The following is an 18,810-nucleotide window of genomic DNA, read 5'->3' as shown; positions in this document are numbered from 1 at the left end:
GAAACCTTGACAGATGAAAAACGTATCTCATGTAAAAGCCGAAATGTAATTAACATTCTTGAAAAACTGTATAACCAACTTTTCTAATAATATGAAATTTAACAAATTACCTCACTACCATTAATCAGTTTGAAAATATGAAAACGTTCGTTTCAACATAAACTGAAGCAGCTTTCACGTCACATACGGCTGGTATCTGAAATAACATTTCTGGAAAATAAACTGTACACTACGTCTAAACATTCATTATTGTTCTAATTATTTAATTTGCTTATACTTGTCTTGTGTCTGAAACTGACAATTTGCGGTTTACGTTAACGTTTTTTCTTTGTTTTTTTAGTTTATTATTTCACATAATTGTACTTTGTTAATTTAAAATAATAAGTATCTCCTTATTACAATACAGTATCTTTATAGTAATCATAATCTGTAAAGAAACTCTTAAAATATTATATTTTCTTTACAACATGCTCATAAAATAAAGAATTTTTTTCAAGCAATTCGCATGAGGGACGACGCAATTTAAAACAAAATTCAGCAGGACTCTAAAATTGCGACAGGTTATCATCTAAATATCCTGATCTGTACCACGCATATTTCAGTATCCTGGGAAACCTTGACGACGAGAATTGATTATGTAATAGTCCATGAATCTTGATTATAATCTTAATCAAGTGGAGATTGACATCATAATCATTCAGCAGAACATTATGTAAAAATAGTCTCACGAAGTTTCGATATTAAGAAAAGGACAGCAATCAGTCACAAAATCGGTCGTTTATTGGAGCAGACCTAGAATCGACTGTTAAGTGTCATCACCATTGCAGCTACTTAATAAATGAAATGGGCATACATGTGACTGAGAGACAAGTGAGGCCCTTGCTTGGAAGTTTGAAGCAAAGGCTCTCTTCTCTGTCAGTCACACATATGTCCACGTTATTTATTAGTGTTCATACTCCGACACCGTAGGACCTATGTCACTTGTAATAAATTACACCGAGGATGTCTATATAGTAGTCGAAACCTGGATCTCCTCCAACAAAGGACGCAATTTTCGACTGGTCACTGTCTTTTTTTTAATATTAAAACTCTGTATGATCGCTGCTCACAGTGGATTCCAACGTAGTTCTCATAAATTTCTTCCAATGTCGAATGTCATATATGAGCAACACATGTACCTGTCCCAGCGAAACTTTTTGGATCACCAGATGAACAAGTTCCTTGTCCCGGGATACCATGCACAAAACGGTTTTTCCACGTTGACCACCCAAAGAATCTAACACTAATACAGATTTTTCTCCCACACTGGGAAAGAGAACTTGTTTCAAATATCTTTTGACCTGGCCCGGCGTTAGTTTGCTAGATTTCGATGCTGTAACAATACCATTTCGGGCTTCAAATAGAGATTCTCGAACCCTCGGTCCAAACTCTCCATCAGTTACTTTTGAAACCATAGAAAGGGAGGTGGTCATTGTGAATAACCATTCTGAGCGTCGTAGCTGAGACCAAGGAACGTACTCGTATGGTGATCCCAAAAGGCTCGACGCCACAGGCACAGCCGTGAGACCCATATGATGTTCGATATTGGAAGAATTTTCGAGAAGACTTCCATGTATAGTTTTGCTGAATGATTATGATGTCACTTGAGAAACAATGTAATCAAGCTGCAAACACTACCACATAATCAATTCTCTTCTTCAGGGGTTACCAGTGTACTGAAATATGCCAGGTACAAATCACGATACTTAGAGAATCACCTGTCACAATTTGAGGATCCTGCTGAATTTTGTTTCATCTTGCCCTGTCCTTCGTGTGTATTATGTGAAGAAATTTCTCCCATTTTAGGTGTATGTTGTAAGGAAAGATAACGTTTTAAACATTTCTTTATAGATTCTCATTACTGTAATGATTCTGTATCATAATAATAAGTTATTCACTATTTTCGACTAACGAAAGGCACATACGTGGTATGTTAAACTATGAAACAGGAAAGACTTGTGAATGTACACGTAAAACGTAAAATAACAATTTAAAACATAAAAGAAAATACGTATAATAAATACTTACAGTTATAATAAACGTTACATGGATGCATGTAGCATGAAAGCTCCTTTAATTAGTTTTGAAACAAAAGATTTTATATTTCTAATTGGATTAATGCTGGTGGGATATTTTGAAAAATTTCAATTTGTGAATACAGATTTCAACAATGTTAATTACACTGCAAATTTTACGTGAGGTATTTTTTTTATCTATCGAGGTTTCAGAGATATTCCTTCGAATCCTAATATCCAAAATTACCTTTCTGTGTTGCTCTTACCCTTTAAAAGTGAAATTAGGCAAAAAGTAATACATACGTATCGCATTATTTGGACTCTTCTACATACCTCCAAGTTTCATAAAGGTCGTTTATTTATATTTGGGATGTGCTCTTGTGAGTGATAACTAGCGTGTTCATTCCATTCAAAATCCTTGGTAACTGATTCTAAATTGTGATCCAGTAGGACTGCTTTGTAGGTACAGCATAGTACATTTATAATTTTTTCTTGTATTTTTAAAGCTGTACATCTATTGTAGTCCACAAAAGTTATTGAATCATTGGGGTACTACTTAAAAATCCAATCGCCAGAAACTGTGAATAGGCTTTAAGGTAGTTTATCTATCTTTGTTTTTCATAGCCTAGTGACTGGCTGAGCTGAGTAAATTGAATTCGGATTTAGTTGTGTACGCCCTGCAATAAACTTTTATGACAAATAGAAACGTATTGTCAGACCAGTAGTCACATCCAATGTGATTGTAACCTGGTCCTATCATAACGTAGAATTCTCAGCTATAGCATTTGTTCGAGAGACGCTAATTCCATAGCACTGTCGTAGAGTGTTTGTGAATGCTGCAAGATATGGAGAGAAGCCGAGTCCATTTCAAGTGTTGCATCTTTCCATAATCATTTACCGCAAGTGTACTGTCTACGGAAAGAGCGTATCAGTACCTGCTTTCTAGACTGACGCAAATTTAGCTTGGTGGAATTTTAATTTACTCGTAGGACTAAAAATTTTAAGTTTTTTCTGAAGAACCATCAAATTTATCATAAGCATATCTTTTAAATACAGGAAATACGACCTTGGAGTACTTTTGACTTCTTTATCTGTGACGAATGTCCATTGTGCCATGCACTTTACACCCTAAAATCATCCAGACGATTATCAAGCTCGCCCCATTTTTTGCCTGCATATCTAAAGTTTCTGTTTTCACTGCTGTTGTTATGCAACATCACAGTTGACCAAAAGTTGTCCAGTGGAGAGACACATACGTGGAGTCTTTCACATACCCCAACAAAAAGATCTCCTCGAAAATTATAATTTATGAAATGACGGGAGGCTGAAAGTTGGAATATATAGGTAGGCTTACAAGCCAATGAACTTTAAGGTAAAATTATAAAAGGCGAAGAGGACGTTAAATGCAGATGAAATAAATGGAAAGCTAGAGAATAGTCTCACTGCACACCGAAAGACTAAGTCGACACAAATCCAAGAGGAAGAAGACACTCCCGTATGGTGAGAACCAGGTACAACGAAGTCGTTCCACCTTGTGTGCAAGATATGCGGTAAAGACGAAGTAACTTCAGCTCCCTAGAAAAAGAATGCAATAAGTCGAATTCCGAAGAAAGCAAGTAGTAACACCGACCTATGATAAGGGAGAATGTAAAAACTGATAAGAGGCCGATCTCTTGGAAAATAAGTTTGGGTTCCGGTGAAACACAGTACGCCCCCGAGTCAATATTGATCATATGACTTATCTTAGAAGATATGTTAAAGAACGGCGAATTACGGTTACAGTATTTTTACATTCTGAGAGAAACTCTCCTTGAAAATCTTAAAGTACGTATGGTAAAATACAGCTAGCAGAAAGTTATCTAAAATTGTACTGAAACCAGACTGCAGTTAGGAGAGTCGAAGATTGTGAAAAGGAAGCAGTAGTTGAGAAGGAATGGAAGGGTTGTGGCCCGCATCCCATGTCATTCAGTCTGTACATTGAGGGTGCTCTGAAGGGAACGAAGCCGAAATTAGGAAAAGTAATTAATGTTCAGGGAGAAGAAATAGAAACTTCGAGAGTTGTTGACGAAGCTGAAATTCAGAGACGGTTAAGTACTTGGAGGAACAGTTGAACAGAATGGATAGCGCCATAATAAGAGGTTAGAAGATGAAAGACTACAAAGGTAGAATAACAGTAATCGAATGCAGTAGAGTTAAATCAGTCAGTGGTGAGGACGTTAGGATAGGAAATTGGACATAAGTAGATGATGAGTTTAGCTGTTTGGGCAAAAAAACAAGTGGTTATGGCCGAAGAAGTGGGGAGGATATAAAATACAGACTGCCAAGTAAGAGAAAATAATTTCTCAATAAGAGTGATTTGTAAACATGAAATATAAATTTAAGTGTTAGGAAGCATTTTCTGTAGTATCTGGCTGGAGTGTAGCCTCGTACTGAAATAAAACGTGGACGACTGTCAGCTCAGAAATGAAGAGAATAATGTGAGAATTTTAACCGCTTAATGTGGCTGATAAACAAAGGACATTTTATTCCAGACGAAAATAGCGCGTTCTGAAATGTGTTGCTACAGAAGAATACTAAAGATTACCCAGGAAGATCGACTCTTGAGGTTCTCAACCGAAACGGCGAAAAAGAAATTTATGGCAAAACCTAAACTAAAAGAAGTGCTCGGTTTATAGGACACATGCTGAGAAGTCAATGAATCGCAAGCTTGGTAATGAAGGGAAATTGGGGAATAGGAAATAGGAGAGATACAAATTGTAGAGGAAGTTAAAAGCCCGAAAACTGTAAGCAGGTTCAAATGGATGTAGCTCACAATAACTATGCAGAGATGAAAGGACTTTATGAAAGGACTTTCACGGGGTGGATTAGCGTGGAAAGCTGCATCAGTCCTGTCTTCGCACTGATGATCACAACAAAAACAACACAGTGAGATCAGGGACCTTGGCCCAGAGGTGCAATGCGTGATTCTTACGCCCCTTACACTGTAGCATGTGCAGTGTCCAGCTCTCAATAAAAATTACGCCACAGACACACAGTTATAAATGAATTGAAAATGTGGAAAACGAAGAAACCAATACGCCCTTTGTCGATGAATTTCACTGGGACTCATTCAGCAGCTGCGATGAACTGTGTACATGATACCTGCCAACAACAGCTTTCATATTTCCTTTGTTGGTTGTACGACTGTGAAGTTTCGGTTACAGACGATTACGATGTATCTAATACGTAAGCACCATACGTTCAACGCATTAGCAAGCACTTCAGAATTAAAAATAAAAACACGTCATATCCAATTAAAACGCAACGAAAAATATAAAGTACTTCCCAAAAAATTAATCAGTGACACATTAAGGCAACCAGGTCTGCTGCGCAAATTTAAAAAGTATCCACAGTTTTTGTGCCTGTGACTGCATGTTTCGTAGCTTGTCATAAAATTGTACACACCACTCTCATTGTTGCAGGAGGACATCAGAGTTTTAAAAAGAGCATGCATTTCTAGTTCCATCGCACTCTACACACACGATATGGGCGCACGATATTTAATGTTGTCAAACAACTACTCTACAACGTAAGATCTTTGCAACAGCTGTTTGATAGTTGCTTAGCCGCATTAAGCATTGTGCGCCCGTAACGTGTGTGTAGAGTGCGATGGAACTTGAAATAAATATTATTTTTAAAACTGTGACGTCCTCCACATGAATGGGAGTGGTGCTTCCAATTTTATGACTAATACGAGACGTGCACTCATAGACACACAAACCGTGGCCGCTTTCCAAATTTAAACAGGAGACTTGTTTGGAGTAATGTACTATTGATTAACTTTTTGTGAAGTAAGTTATATTTTTTGTATCATATTTTGGGATCCGACCTTTTCTTGTGGTTATTTCTTGAGTGACTGCTAATGCACTGAACATATGGCTCTTCCGATTTAGATGCTAAATGATTATCCAAAACCAAGATTGTACAGACGTACAACCAATAAAGGAAAAGTGTACAGAATGGCAGCCAGTCAAGGAGTATTTCGGGAACTGGTTTAAAAATTTATTTCAAAGCCCCCAAACAAATGTTCACAAGGTTTCTCTCAGAGCAGCTTCGTCTGTACCTGCGTGGCACAAGTTGCCTGCCCTTCAGAAGCGAGGCAGTTCTGGTTGGTTCAAGCTGCTGACACGAGATGCCTTCAGACTTCTGCTGAAAATGTTAGCAAATTCACGCCACCTGTTTTAGCCAATACCGTGAGTGGGTTAAGGTCACTTGTATGGACGTTGGAGGGTTCTACAGAGGAGAACACAGTTGCTTCACTCTCCTGTGATCCAGGCATCGACGAGAACAGATGTCTTTCTGGGGAGGCTGAACCTCTGGCTCTGCGCCCCGTTACCGGCCACCAGCAGAAATTGACATGAACCGCTTCCCCTTCCGTTACCCACTTATTTCGTTGTCCGTCTTTCTAGATTGGCCTACACCTGGTAACTTCTGGTCCTCTGTATTCCGTACATCGGACTGTGTTCTCTGTTTTGACCAAATTTTCTATTATGTCATTTAACGGCAGTTCTGAATGCGCACCCGGTAAGCCGACGGAGTGGCCGAGCGGTTCTAGGCGCTACAGTCTGGATCTGCGTGACCGCTGCGGTCGCAGGTTCGAGTCCTGCCTCGGGCATGGGTGCGTGTGCTGTCCTTAGGTTAGTTAGGTTTACGTAGTTCTAAGTTCTAAGGGAGTGATGACCTCAGAAGTTAAGTCCCATAGTGCTAAGAGCCATTTTTTGCGCACCCGGTAAGTCCTGACCGCTCGACCTCGGTGTGCATTGTCGTCATAAACCGGATGCAACAACCTTCTCCTCTCTCACTGCGCATATACAAAATGACAGCTGCAGACGACATGAAATCATTAGTCATCTTTTGTTGCTGTGTATCTCGATGGACACTGAGTTAGCGATCTACCGGGTGATCAAAAAGTCAGTATAAATTTGAAAACTTAATAAACCACTGAATAATGTAGATAGAGAGGTAAAAATTTACACACATGCTTGGAATGACATGAGGTTTTATTAGAACCAAAAAAAAAAGAAAAAAGTATTGCTAGACGCGTGAAAGATCTCTTGCGCGCTTCGTTTGGTGATGATCGTGTTCTCAGCCGCCACTTTCGTCATGCTTGGCCTCCCAGGTTCCCAGACCTCAGTCCGTGCGATTATTGGCTTAGCGATTATTGGCTGAAAGACAACATCCAACGCCAATGCCTCGTCATTATTCCTCTACTACAGCTATTGTTGAAGAATGATGGTGGACATATTGAGCATTTCCTGTAAAGAACATGATCTTTGCTTTGTCCTACTTTGTTAGGCTAATTATTGCTATTCTGATCAGATGACGTGCCATCTGTCGGACATTTTTGAACTTTTGTGTTTTTTTGGTTCTAATAAAATCTCATGTCATTCCAAGCATGTTTGTCAATTTATGCCTCTCTATCTACATTATTCCGTGATTTATTCAGTTTTCAAATTTATACTGACATTTTGATTACCCGGTACTTTTAGCACTGAGACCTGTTCCGGCAGCCAATGAACTGGCAACATACAACTGATGCCAAAATAAGCTTTCAGTTTAGAAGCTTAACCGACAATTTACCTCTAGTTTCTATCTTCATTCATGCAAAAGATATTTTCTTGTGGAATCAGACGATTTTGAAACACTCAGTGTTTTATGTACGCTACGAAAAGGAAGATAAATGGATAAAGAGATGAGTAAAGAGTCACTTACAGAAATGATACGAGACGGGACAGAAAGAAAAAAAATGTTCAGATGTGTGTGAAATCTTATGGGACTTAACTGCTAAGGTCATCGGTCTCTAAGCTTACATACTACTTAACCTAAATTACGCTAAGGACAAACACACACACATCCATGCCAGAGGGAGGAAACGAACCTTCGCCGGGACCAGCCGCACAGTACAGAAAGAAAGATACGTAGATGTATACACTGGCACACACATACGCACACAAACACGCAGAGAGAGAGAGAGAGAGAGAGAGAGAGAGAGAGAGAGAGAGAGTAATGGAAACTGTTTCATTCTATGGGTGGCAAATCCTTTAACTCGCTACGTGACCGTTCCACATGTGAGTGAATGAAAATTCAGTTTCGAGGGGCGAAACTCATAAACGGGCTGGGCGCGTGTCTGCAGCGCGACATCGCAACTTTGCGGAGCACAAAGCGACGCGGGGCGCGCGATACGGCCAAGTGTTGTTGGCGTGTCAGCATGATTAAACGTCACGCCATCGCCGCCGAATAATTGGATTTATTGATCGGCCGACAAATTCTGCCGCCGCCGCGCCACTCTGCGTGGCCCCTGTGGACCCTCCTCTCTCTCTCTCTCTCTCTCTCTCTCTCACACACACACACACACACACACACACACACACACACACACGCACACTGCAGTACTGTACAGCACAGCACAGTACAGTCCCAACGACGCCAGCGCTACCCCCACCCCCACCCCCTCCTACCACTCCCACCGCTATCTAGTGTACCGACCACAACGCTAGACAGCTCGCCGAGGCCTACTAATTGTAGCGTAACTCTGCCACTTAACCACTCTACTGCTGCCTAATGCGCCTGAATTGCTGTCCAGACAAATGAGCACCGGAAGTGCTCCACCCTCACTTACCCTAACCACACGAACATGCGCTCATGCACTTACTCACTTTCTCTGTCTCTCTCTCACAGAAACCATACAAAAGCAATCACGTGCCAAATATTACAAACGTGCTGTTGTATAACAAAAGAAAGAGATTTTGTTTCAACATGTCATCATGGTAGGCGCGACGTAATATTGTTGCGCTGTTAGCTTTACACAATATACTATGATCAAGTTTCTCATTTATGTACATACTAAGATGGTATCTGTTCTTTCGGACATGTCCAGGGTGTTACAAAAAGGTACGTCCAAACTTTCAGGAAGCATTCCTCACACACAAAGAAAGAAAATATGTTATGTCGACATGTATCCGGAAACGCTTACTTTCCATGTTAGAGCTCATTTTATTACTTCTCTTCAAATCACATTAATCATGGAATGGAAACACACAGCAACAGAACGTACCAGCGTGACTTAAATACTTTGTTACACGAAATGTTTAAAATGTTCTCCGTTAACTAGGATACATGCATCGACCCTCAGTCGCATGGAATCCCTGATGCGCTGATGCAGCCCTGGAGAATGGCTTATTGTATCACAGCCGTCCACAATACGAGCACGTAGAGTCTCTACATTTGGTACCGGGGTTGTGTAGACAAGAGCTTTCAAATGCCCCCATAAATGAAAGACGGTTGAGGTCAGGAGAGCGTGGAGGCCCTGGAATTGGTCCGCCTCTACCAATCCATCGGTCACCGAATCTGTTGATGAGAAGCGTACGAACACTTCGACTGAAATGTGCAGGAGCTCCATCGTGCATGGACCACATGTTGTGTCGTACTTGTAAAGGCACATGTTCTAGCAGCACAGATAGAGTATCCCGTATGAAACCATGATGACGTGCTCCATTGAGCGTAGGTGGAAGAACATGGGGCCCAATCAAGAATCACTAACAATGCCTGCCCAAACGTTCACACAAAATCAGTGTTGATGACGTAATTGCACAATTGCGTGCGGATTCTCGTCAGCCCACACATGCTGATTGTGAAAATTTACAATTTCATCACGTTCGAATGAAGCCTCATCCGTAAAGAGAACATTTGCACTGAAATGAGGATTGACACATTGTTGGATGAACCATTCGCAGGAGTGTATCCGTGGAGGCCAATCAGCTGCTGATAGTGCCTGCACACGCTGTACATGGTACGGAAACAAATGGTTCTCCCGTAGCACTCTCCATACAGTGACGTGGTCAACGTTACCTTGTACAGCAGCAACTTCTCTGACGCTGACATTAGGGTTATCGTCACCTGCACGAAGAATTGCCTCGTCCATTGCAGGTGTCCTCGTAGTTCGAGGTCTTCCCCAGTCGCGAGTCATAGGCTGGAATGTTCCGTGCTCCCTATGACGCCGATCAATTGCTTCGAACGTCTTCCTGTCGGGACACCTTCGTTCTGGAAATCTGTCTCGATAAAAACGTACCGCGCCACGGCTATTGCCCCGTGCTAATTCATACATCAAATGGGCACCTGCCAACTCCGCATTTGTAAACATTGCACTGCCTGAAAAACCACGTTCGTGATGAACACTAACCTGTTGATGCTACGTACTGATGTGCTTGATGCTAGTACTGCAGAGCAATGAGTCGCATGTCAACACAAGCACCGAAGTCAACATTACCTTCCTTCCATTGGACCAACTGGCGGTGAATCGAGGAAGTACAGTACATGCTGACGAAACTAAAATGAGCTCTAACATGGAAATTAAGCGTTTCCGGACACATGTCCACATAACATCTTCTTTTATTTGTGTGTGAGGAATGTTTCCTGAAAGTTTGGCCGTACCCATTTGTAACACCCTGTATATAGTTACGGCTCACCGGCGACTGGACCATCTTCATCTTGTGTGCGAATGCACAAACAGTGCCCGAACTCTTACGGGAATCGGCAACGCGCCACGAGTAATGAGTATAATGGGCGGGGGCACTACAAATGTAGTGCAGGACAATACGTTGAGAATGTGGGTCTCGCGGGAGGCGTGCCAGAGATAAATCCCTGTAGTCGCGCTATCCTCTGTGTTCTCGGTGGCTCAGATGGATTCCGGGCGGGAAGGAGCACCTGGTCTCCGGCACGAATCCGCCCGGCGGATTTGTGTCGAGGTCCGGTGAACCGGCCAGTCTGTGGATGGGTTTTAGGCGGTTTTCCATCTGCCTCGGCGAATGCGGGCTGGTTCCCCTTGAAACCTTACCGTCTCCTATATATCTTTTATGCCGGCACGGTAGCTCAGTGTGTTCGACCAGTGAGCCGGTTGGCCTCTGTAATAAGAAACTGAGTGGAAGGATCAACCACCGAACTTGAACAAGATGTCTTGCGACGTCCGCAACGACCAAACACAACGATCAATAACGAACAAAAAAGATGGATAGAGCGTCTGCGATGTAAGCAGGAGATCCCGGGTTCGAGTCCCGCACAGGGCACACATTTTCATCTGTCCCCGTTGACGTATACCAACGCCTGTAAGCAGCTAAGGGGGTTCATTTCATTGTAATCTTATTTATGTGTTTATGATTTCCAATATGTCTTTTTTACTAATGGAGTAATGTGTCCTAGATCTTTAACTGCCCCTATGATTAGGCATCACCATTCCCGAATAACAAACGTGAAAGGGAAGAAAGTGCATTGCGAACGTCACACTTTTCATATACTTTCATACTAAATTCTCTCATATATTCCCTTTTTTTTTTTTAGCACAATGTAGAGCCTTTTGCCTTACGAAGGTAGTAATCTTATCTAAACTGAATACATTAATTTTACGTCTGTAAACTATACTATTTAAATATAGTTACATTTTATAACTAATAATTTAATATTCCGAGAAATAAAATACAGAAGAGAAAATATTGGAGTGACAATCGAATCCGAGCCGACAAATTGCATCAGCGTCCTTGTTCACTGTTCCACGGCACCTGTAAGCAAAGTATTGCTTAAAAATCACTTATAGTCTGCTCATAAATCAATAGAGCCCATTTTAAAATGGCTCTGAGCACTATGGGACTTAACATCTGAGGTCATCAGTCCCCAAGAACGTAGAACTACTTACAGCTAACTAACCTAGGAACATCACACACATCCACGGCAGAGGCAGGATTCGAACCTGCTACCGTAGCGGTCGCGCGGTTCCAGACTGTAGCGCCTAGAACCGCTCGGCCACTCCGTCTGGCAGAGCCTAATTTACCTTTTCCTATGGTCCACTCAGGTGAAATATACAAACAATTAGAAAGGGGTATCGACGTGCTTCTGCTCACATAGTTTGAGCCAAGTTCGTGACCCCTGTCCGACATTCTCCATTTGTAGGATTTAAATGTGGAGTTGGTCTATCTAACCCTTTTACATTCTCCTGTAAAGAGCTACTGAAAAAGAGCTTCTTCAGCAGATCAACAACAGAACAGGCGACGTTGCTTGCTCAATACCTTACACGCACTTTAAAAGAAAAATGCTGACTGGTGCTGTAAGCAATATAGCACCCTTAGTGCAGGCAGGGATGACATCACATCAGAACACGTGCAATCTAAAACAGACAGTAGCGTCCTTCTCCGTGTTGAACGTAGTGCGACTGACGACCATTTCTGCACTCGACACTAGTTCCTTCATATCACGGAGAGAGCGCTACCTAAAAAGCTTTTGTCAATTTTATTTGCACACGAGCACGTATTCGAAAAGAAGTGATGTAATTTTACTGCAATCTCCACCTCGTATTTGAAGATAAATGCCATAATTTTAGTGCGATAGTTACAGTGCACTATAGCACAATAGCACATGATCACGGGGCCACACTGCTGTTATCCATAATTGAACAAATTTGTCTTGAGCATTCCCGTGCACAGCACCACTATTACTTCTACAAGCAGAAACTACTGCAAGAATATATTTAGGGCCTTCATGAACAGTGGCTGTAGATTATATGACATAAAACGCCGTCTTCTCTGTAGAATAATAAGAGGAGTCTGAAGATCACTGTGACAGACATACACCTGTTTCTCATTTATTGTGATGACCGCAAGCAAGATTTTGTTAGCGTTGGGATCAATGCGTGCGTTCTTAAATGCACCTTAAATTAAAATATGTATTCATAGATCTGATTTCGTCGTACTTTCTAGTTACGTGAAAAATCCCGGAGAAATTCTTGTTCTAGCAAAAATCTTTTTTTGGTGGAAGGATCCGAACAGCGCGCTTTGCGCTCTGTGTTTCCAGAATGAGATTTTCATTCCGCAGCACAGTGTGCGCTGATATGAAACTTCCTGGCAGATTGTAACTGTGTGTGGGACCGAGACTCTTTGCCTTTCGCGGGTAAGTGCTCTACCAACTGAGCTACCCAAGCACGACTCAGGCCCCTTCCTCACTGCTTTACTTCTGCCAGTAACTCGTCTCCTACCTTCCAAACTTCGCAGAAGCTATCCTGCGAACCTTGCAGGAAGAAAGGATATTGCGGAGACATGGCTTAGCCACAGCCTGAGGGATGTTTCCAGAATGAGATTTTCACACTGCTGTCAGAAGTGAAGCTGTGAGGACGGCGCGTGAGTCGTGTTTGGGTAGCTAAGGTGGTAGAGCACTTGCCCGCGAAAGGTGAAGGTCACGAGTTCGAGTCTCGGTCCGGCACACAGTTTTAATCTGCCAAGAAGTTTTACGCCCTATGTTGTCAGTTCATGACTTAGGTCAACAACAATTTGAGGGTCTCTTTTAGAAAGCTACGACTAAAGCTGTCGTCTGCTAACTATATGGTGTTGCAGACTGATGACAGTATGATGAGTACGATGCCCCATAATACGGCAGTCGGCTGGCGTAGGCAAGAGCACTAAATGTTATGGGAAACTGGCAAGAAGAATTGTGACATTCCGCCAATGCAAGGGGCTGTTCCTCTCCATTCAAGCTCCTAACTTCCTCCCAATCCTCGATGACACCGATCGATGTGGAACATTGTTAAGACACAGGATTCGTTCTGTGGAGGGCGGGAGTTCAAATCCCCGGCTGGCTCTTCAGAATTAGTTTTTCGGTGATTTCCCTCAGTCGTTCGAGGTAAATAACGGAATGGTCCTCTGGAAAGTATCAGCCGGTTTTATTCTCCAATATTACTGGATGTTTGCATTCCATCTCTAGTTGCCATGTAGTCACTGATCGTCCTTTCTTCATTCTCCTCCTCTGTCTCGTCAGAATTCAACTTTTAGTCTCGATCTTTCTTTCCTTTATCTCAAATATTGGTCGTTCAGCTTCCTTGTGCAGCTTAAAACAGAATCATACATGTTTGTTGGTTCCACTACTGAATTTTGATGTCCAATTTTAGTTCTCTGAGGCAGTGCTTGTGTGTTATATGATGTTTTCTTGTTTATCTTTTATTGCTTACGTAGCTCCCTAACTCTAATTTCGTGGTACTGTATTTGCTCATCTCTTTAACCACTTCAAAATGAAAGATCACATCCACTCTTCCAGTTATCGCACCACTAGATCTTGAGGTTCTGGCAAGAATTTAGACCAGCTTGGAGGTTTTATTCGCTTGGAGACTGGGTGTTTCTATTTTCCGAATCATTTCATCTCATACATAATAATTTATTACATTACGATCCCTTAAATATATCAAAAACATTCGCATTACCGGTTTCGGTAAGTAGGTCCCATTTTCAGTCGTGCTTAATACAATAAAAACTTTCGGACAGAGATATAAGCAAATGTATTTAGGCACTTTAAACGTAATTAAGTCCCTATACACACAAGGGGTACACAAAAAAGAATGGAAACACACAAAAGACAACCTACTGCCAAGCATAACACGGTGCAAGAAAATTGTAGGCTTTCAAAACAGCTTCCACTCGTCTCGCAATGGATAAATATAGGACGTGTAAGGATTCAATGAAATCTTACGCCGTTCGTCCCGAAAACAGTGTCTCGTTCTGGTAACGATGATGAATATGAATAGCGATCATGCACCCTTGTCTGCAACGCAGAAAACTAATGTCCTACAATATTGAGATCTGTGCTGTGCTAGGCATCGGTGTTTGCTAAAGCTATTGAAAAGGCTATGTTTGTAAGCATAACTGATCATTTCGTTTCACATAATTTTCTGTAAAATGTACGGTTTTACAAGTTTATTAACAAGTGAAAATGCTACATTTTTTTCTCTATGAGGTAATGGATGGATTAAATAAAGGATTTCGAGTGATAGACATCTTTATTCATCTAATTAAGGCGTTTGGTTGCGCTGATCAGTCGCGCGGAGTGGCCGCGCGGGTTGAGGCGCCATGTCACGGACTGCACGGCCCCTCCCGTCGGAGGTTCGAGTCTTTCCTCGGACATGGGTGTGAGTGTGTTGTTCTCAGCATAAGTTAGTTTAAGTAGTGTGTAAGTCTAGGGACCAATGACGTCAGCAGTTTGGTCCCTTAGGAGTTCACACACATTTGAACATTTCTTCGCGTTGAGCACCAATATTGCTCCAGAAGCTGGATCATTATGGAATACAAAGAGCAGTTCACAACTGGTTCACCTTTTACTTTAAGAACAGACAGCAGAAGGTCATTCACCATAGTAATGAGAATAGTTTTGATGTGGGATCCGAATCGGGTACAGTTAAATTGTTTGGGGGGGGGGGGGGGGGGGCAGGGATCAATGCTGGGGCCACTCATATTCCTTATTCATTAGTTGATATGCCTGATCGTACTGCAAGTGATTGTAAAATATTTCTTATTTGCTGATGAACTAGCTAAGTAGTAAAGGATATTGTGGGCAACACTGGCACTGTTACAGTTAGTGCAGTTGAAGAAATAAGTTCATGGCTTGTAGAAAATAAGCTACGCTAATTCAGTGTTAGTTATTTTACAATTTCTAATACATATTTCAACAAAACCTGACATAATTACACAGAATGGGCATATGATTAGTGAAACTGAGCAGTTCAAGTTTCTTGATGTTCAGACTGACTGCGTTGTTGTCAGTTCAGGATCTCGTTCAAAGGCTTAATTCTGCCATTTTTTCTATTAGAACAATATCTGAATAAGTAACAGTTCGACACGAAAAGTCGTCTACTTTGCTTATTTTCATTTGCTTGTGACGTATGGTATTATATTTTGGGGTAACTCTTCCCATTCTGAATAGTAATTTTGGCTCAGAAAAGGGCGATTGGGCCAATCAGTAAGTTCACGAGCCTCTTGTCGACCGCTATTCATTATTCTAGGTATTCTGACATTGGCCTCTCAATACGTTGTGTCACCTACTTTGCAAGTCAGCACGGACACAAACAAGGAAGGAGAGAAGTTGTGGTGGCCAATGGCAAGAATCCAAGATGATCTGTACATAAAACTTAAGGATTACCTGAACACTACTGACGCTCTCGAAGTCTGCAACCGAACTGGGGCCGACCAGCAATGGCGGCTGCTTAAATAAGCGCTGACACCGGGAGTTAAACTCTGTCTTTCTGGAGGTGTGGCGCTGGACACTCTTTCCGTTCTCAAAGGATATTTTTGGCTTAGAAACAGGCAGTTTGGGCAATAAGTGCCATAAGTTCGCGAACCTCTCGTCGATCCCTGTTCAGTAGTCTGGATATTCTGACATTGGCCTCTCAATATATATATTCTTTAATGTAGTTCCTTGTTAACAGTATCAGCTTATTCCCAAAAATTTGCTGCTTTCACTCAGGGCCCGGATTTGGTTCCTGACTGGGTTGGAGATTTTCTCCGCTCAGGGACTGGGTGTTGTGTTGTCCTAATCATCATAATTTCACCCCCATCGACGCCCAAGTCGCCGAAGTGGCGTCAAATCGAAAGACTTGCACCTGGGGAACGGTCTACCTGATGGGAGGCCCTAATCACTACGACATTTCTCTTATGTACAGACATGCTCCATAACCACGGAGATTTACTCCTCAATTTGATCCTACGGAAGTAGATGTGAAAGAAAAAAGGAAAGGAGAGTAACGACAATTAATCCTCGTGCCCACAAAAGTATGTCATGGATGATGCGAGCTCTGTGACCAGGGCCCCTCTCGTTCTGGAACACCGTATTCCCACTGAGGAAAAAACACTGTGCACGGGATGGACCTAATCATCCCAAATGGCCGCAGAATCGTAGGCAGTAATGCGACCTTGCAGAGTAACTAAGGGGGCCATGAAATATCACGATGTGCTCATCCCAATTATCATCGAACCCCCGCCATACTTCACACATGGTATGTAAACTCGGTCAGCAGGTGGAAAGCGTGTGAAACAACACTCATCCGACCACATATCACTTTTCCATTGCTGCATAGACCAGGTTTTATGGCTTCGGCACCACGTTTTTTTCTATGGACATGGAAGTAGATCGTTGTTAATGAAGTAAACTATCCACCAAGTGACAAGCTGCTCCTTATGTATCGGATGTAGACTGCAATAATAAAATGGGAAGGAACTGTTAATTTGAACTCAGGTAGATGTTGTAGTCCAATTACACTCAATTTATTCGTCTTAAACATGACAAGACAGCAAAATTATTAAAGAAACATCACACAAACATTTTTATTTAAGAAGCGCCATAGTAACATGAGATCTATACTGGACAAAGTGATCCACTGGAGATCGACACACGACACTAACCAGAACACTAATTGCTCTATCTGACTTCATGCACGTGAATCCAGATTATGGCACCAAACTATGCCACCGCCAAGCATCTATATTCTACCATACAAAGAAAGGAAAATATGGTTCGAAAGAACAGGGTGCTGAGAAATATATATTATAGCCCTGCATCACAGCAGTGAATACTTTACCCTCCTGCTGGTCAAGGTGGCACACCACGATGCGTTCGGCAACTGAAGTCATGAACGGCGGAAATCTGTTATTAAATGCGCGTTCCCGAAAAATGCAAGTATGTGGTCTCGCGTTCGGTTAATTTAGAATGCAGATACTTCCCTATGAGTCTCTGAAACCCCAATGGATTCCAGTGTGCAGGTGGACCCGTTTGCTGGTCTGCCAAACCAATTTGACTTCGTGCCACGACTGTGTGTGTCGGAATAAGTCAAATGTTTAGACGGCCGACACAAGACAAATAAGTATTTGCATGTGTCACTCGTTGTGACCGTGATGATATGAGCAGTACTTCTGACGGTTCAGAAGGTGACTGGCACAGGCTCTAAGCCGTACACAAGCAAAGGACACAAGTCTCACCATTTAGTTAGAGACCTGTGATCTTTACTAGCGAAGCGCCAATACAAGAGACTTGTACCAGAGTGATCCTTCTTCCTTTCTCCACGCTTCTCCACGCTGCTCCTCAACTCGGTTTCTAAAGCACATGTCTCTTTTTGGCCTCCCCCACTTTCGCACAAGCCAATCACGAGCTGGAGTCCGGCATTCTAAGCTCGGAGAATGGTCTTTACACTGCTAACCGATTCGACCAATCAGAAACTTTGAAGGTAATTGGCACAAAACGGAAAAAATATTCAACTTTGAGGCCTCTTTCCCACGCGTTTTCCATGTCTTCTGATAACAAAATACAGGATGGGAGCACAACCCTCTATAAACAACTTGTTATCTCCCATATTCTGTCCATTTCAAAGTTTCCAAAGAACGGCCATAAACTCGCCAAAAGTCTCGCGCTTTCACAACAGGTATTGAAACAGTCTGGTCGTCTGGACGTGTCCCACGGAAAATCGCAGAACGTTTACATTTCTTTTGATGGCTTGCTCCCTAACAAGGGCCCATCCTCTGCTTTATTCCCATCCTACAATGCGCTGTCGGCTACTTCTCGGCACCGGCCCATATACCTGGACGCCAGCCTCCCGTCTGGTGTCCACTTAATGTGTTTTGCACAATGTGACCGTGGCACGCGGCCGTCTGGAATTGTCTCCTCACCGTTCCCCAGAAATACGAGGTTTGTCGGCCCACCAGTGCCATGCTTTTACTCCAGTCATTTAAGTCGGCACCCTGTTCTTTTCATCGCAGGTAAAGCTTACTGTATTTCCTTCCCTAGAGCATGCAAACAAGGCCATTAACTAATGCCCACCATTTCATCATTATGTATGAAGTCAAATCTCAGTAAAGATTATATTCTCTGCAAACATGAAGTGGCATAACATTGAATCAAAAGACAGAGTGCCCTGCAATCTCTCAGG

This window comes from Schistocerca piceifrons, chromosome 4, assembly GCF_021461385.2.
Source record: "Schistocerca piceifrons isolate TAMUIC-IGC-003096 chromosome 4, iqSchPice1.1, whole genome shotgun sequence".
Taxonomy (NCBI): Eukaryota; Metazoa; Arthropoda; class Insecta; order Orthoptera; family Acrididae; genus Schistocerca; species Schistocerca piceifrons.
The sequence above is the reverse complement of the archived record's forward strand: the minus strand, read 5'-3'. Positions refer to the sequence as shown.